The sequence below is a fragment of the Neoarius graeffei genome, chromosome 9 (assembly GCF_027579695.1).
Source record: "Neoarius graeffei isolate fNeoGra1 chromosome 9, fNeoGra1.pri, whole genome shotgun sequence".
NCBI classification, from domain to species: Eukaryota; Metazoa; Chordata; class Actinopteri; order Siluriformes; family Ariidae; genus Neoarius; species Neoarius graeffei.
In genome coordinates, this window is record NC_083577.1 from 25149656 (window position 1) to 25154062 (window position 4407).

A 4407-nucleotide genomic window follows, 5' to 3' on the forward strand; every position below is an offset into this window, starting at 1 on the left:
GGCCAAAATTCCAATTGATTCAAACTGGTTCTTGTACCAGTTTTTAAGTGATGGACAAGTTAAAGAATTTTTAAAAAATTTCAGGTAATTTTTTGACACGTGTATGGTAGTTTTGTGTAATCTGCTATAAAATAAAGAAGATTAAGTGTAGCTTTAAGCAGGGCTGGGAGAAACAAATGAAGTGATTCTCAGAGAGGACATTTTTTTTTTGACAATTCAGAATCCACTACTTCCATAGTGCTTTTAAATATAAGGCTGTAAGCTTTGTGTTAGTTGTCTCTCATATTTATGTCCCAATATCTTGACCACATTTTAGGATGAAAATAATCATTTGAGATATGTTATTTTATATTGAAAAATTAGCTGTCTCGGAGAAGACATTTTTTTGACACAATTACATACTAATTTGATCAAAATAGTCTGAAAACTTACTGACATTCAATATTAAAACTTAACTATGTTTCCAATGACATGGAACGAAATATTTGTTTTATGGTATAAAGAATGATTTAAGTGCATCCCTTTTGGAGCTACTTGTGGTCAAAAAATCACTTTTTCTAAATGACACGAGTAATTTTGCTAAATATGACATATATTGCCATACATTCACCAAAAATAACGTTATCACCAATTTTTTTTTTTTTTTGCATGGTAAATAGAGCTATCACAGGGCTACAATAAACAGCCAAGTTTATTTAGTCAAGCCTTTTGATATTGAAGATAATAAGTGTTAAATGTGATTTTTAGCTTGCGTACCTTGATTGTAAAACAACCCATATGCCTAAAGTCAATGTTAACCCTTTGATACAAAACATATGCGCACCCCTTCTAATGCACAACATGGGTCAAAAATGACTCGAATTCATTTTCCAGGTTATTTCATGCTGACTGAGTTTTTCTTTGCTCTATTATATGAAATCAATTTATTTTATGATTGAATATTCCAAGTTTTCTTTAAATATCTTGTTTTTAATTACCACAAATCATTAATTTAATTTTTTCTTTCCTACTTTATGAACAAAAATACTTTTTATATTACTACACATGGGTCATCCAAGTGTGATTTAAAATTAAATGTCTTAATACTATAATAATAATTTGTTTTAAGTAATTACTTTAGCAGTGAATGGGGCCAGTTATTTATTTATTAACTATGTAGTTAGCTAAGCCAACTACAATAAAATTAGCTAACTAAAGTAGAATATGTCGACAGCTAGGTAGCTAATAGTAATTACTTGTAACTTTCTGACAAGTAATCTACTCACTCTCAAGGTAACCTAAACATAATCAATTTTTTTCTAAGGTAATGTTAGAACAATTGAAAAACAATACTTACATGTATTAGATGGGCAAAGGGCGCTGTGCTGAGCTGTGAAATGTCTGACACGAGCACAATTCACAGTTCCCACCAAACGTTGTAGTAAATGCATGCGGGTCGTTTCTGACCCATGTGTGTAAACTTGATGTAGAATTACAAAAGCTGTGCTTGTTCATAACTTAAGAAAGGAAAAATAAAAATGATGATTTGTGCTAAACAAAAACAAGATATTTACTGCATATTTTGAAAAGTAAATGACAAAATGAATTTATTTCAAAAGTATATCATAGAAACACTCAGCCATACATGAAATAACCTGGAAAATGAATGCAGGTCGTTTTTGATCCATGTTGTGCATTAGAAGGGTAGTGATACAAAAAGGGTTTTTATTCAAAAAGTAAGAAAGGAAAAAATAAAATAAGGATGTATGATGATCAAAAACAAGTTAATTGAGGAATACCTTGAATACTGAATGATGGAATTAATTTATTGCAAAGATATAGAAGATAAAAACTCAGCCGGGTCACTTTTGACCCATGTTTTGCATCAAAGGGTTAATGTCAATAATGACTATTATAAACTGCCAGCGGTAGGCCCTCTGATGATAATGCTCTTCTAATAATATTCTAAGTTAGTAAAAGTTAGACAAAAAAAGTCAGACAAGTTGGTTAGAATCTAACATCTGGTCTGGTGATCTAACCTGGTCAGATATCGGGTCGTCTTGCTGCCATCCAGAACAGTCGGCCATTCATCCCTGGCGACCATCGCGACGGCCGATCCCGACTTTATCTTGGTGATTTTCTGATATTTTTTCTGCGTAGAATGAAATGCTTTCGCCATTTCCACCAATGGAACTTTGTTTCATTATCTCACTCAAGAGAACATAAAACCGAGCAGGCGAGAAATGCAGATGCGGAAAAACAAACAAAATGGTTGAGTGTTGCGGGTTTTCTCACACGCATCATTAATAGCGCCATCTGTAGGCTTTATCAGTAACTGCTCAGACATTGGGTGGCTCAGTGTGACCCCGCGGCGAACCGGATTCCGCTCCATTCATATGCGCGCGCATGATCTGCGCACGTAGGCCTCCAGCTTTCACTCCAATCCCCCCGTGACGCCGATCGGTGTACCGACCGGGGAATCGGCACATACCGCGGGGTACACACTGAGTCCACCCATACAATGTCAGACACACGAAAAGCGGAAAGTCAACTATTAATTTTCGTCAACACCCAGAGGCAATTCTAGAGTCTGTTGTGGCCCCAAGCAAAAATTTCCAGGGGGCCCTTCTGACCAGTGTTCATCACCAATATGTTATAAATAATCTGACAGCAACGAAAAATGTATGAAATCAAAGTTTTTTAAATTCCAAATGTGAAAATACAATCGTAAAGGACAATAAAAACAATAAAAACAAAATAAATAAGCCCTCGGGCCCCGACTCTCGGGGGGTTCCTGGGCCTGGGGGCCCCAAGCAGTTGCCTGCCTTGTCTGTTCACAAGCTGTGTGTCTGTCAACATAAACGGATCAAGTTCAGGGCTGGAGCAGCATTTTAAAATTACCGAGGTCCGTGATGGGTCATGGATGGATCTTCCAGCACAGCAATGACCCAAAACATACAGCCAAGGCAATAAAGGAGTGGCTCAAGAAGAAGCACATTAAGGTCATGGAGTGGCCTAGCCAGTCTCCAGACCTTAATCCCATAGAAAACCAGTGGATGGAGCTGAAGCTCCGAGTTGCAAAGCGACAGCCTCAAAACCTTAATGATCTCGAGATGATCTGCAAAGAGGAGTGGACCAAAATTCCTCCTGACATGTGCGCAAACCTGGTCATCAACTACAAGAAACATCTGACCGCTGTGCTTGCCAACAAGGGTTTTGCCACCAAATACTAAGTCTTGTTTGCAAGAGGGTTCAAATACTTCTCATGTCATCTCTCATCTCATTATCTCTAGCCGCTTTATCCTTCTACAGGGTCGCAGGCAAGCTGGAGCCTATCCCAGCTGACTACGGGCGAAAGGCGGGGTACACCCTGGACAAGTCATCAGGTCATCACAGGGTTCAAATACTTATTTCACTCAAAGAAATGCAAATCAGTTTATATCTTTTATATGAAATTATTTTCTGGATTTTCTTTTTGATGTTTTGTCTCTCACAGTTAAAATAAACCTACCATTAAAATTATAGAATGTTCATTTCTTTGTCAGTGGACAAACTTACAAAATCAGCAAGGGATCAAATAATTATTTCCTCCACTGTATATAGACTTGTCCAGGGTGTACCCCACCTCTCGCCCATAGTCAGCTGGGATAGGCTCCAGCTTGCCTGCAACCCTGTAGAACAGGATAAAGCAGCTAGAGATCATGAGATGAAATGAGATTACTCAGGGTTGCCAGGTTTCAGAAAAAAAAAAAAAAACATCTCAAAATCCACTCAAATGACCTGAAAATAGCCCAAATGACCACTTGGCCATTAGAAAATGGAGACACATTTAGAGGTACAGTCTGCACTTACAATTTGTTTACAGATATTTGTTAGATTTAATTGACATTATTTGCTCTAAAACAAGATTTTGCAATGTGAGTGTGAATGGTTGTCTGTGTCTATGTGTCAGCCCTGTGATGACCTGGCGACTTGTCCAGGGTGTACCCCGCCCATAGTCAGCTGGGATAGGCTCCAGCTTGCCTGCGACCCTGTAAAAGGATAAAGTGTCTAGAGATAATGAGATGAGATGAGATGAGATGAGATGAGATGAGATGAGATGAGATGAGATGAGATGAGATGAGATGAGATGAGAATGAGTGTGAATGGTTGTCTGTGTCTATGTGTCAGCCCTGTGATAACCTGGTGACTTGTCCAGGGTGTACCCCGCCTTTCGCCTGTAGTCAGCTGGGATAGGCTCCAGTTTGCCTGCGACCCTGTAGAAGGATAAAGCGGCTAGAGATAATGAGATGAGATGAGACAAGATTTTACCACAGGCACATAGTGGTGGTGGGGAATCAGTAGTGCACAAGCCAACCACAAAGTATAATTTTCATTGTTCATGTAAGTATGCATGAGGAATGTTCAAGCATGTTCCACCATACATGA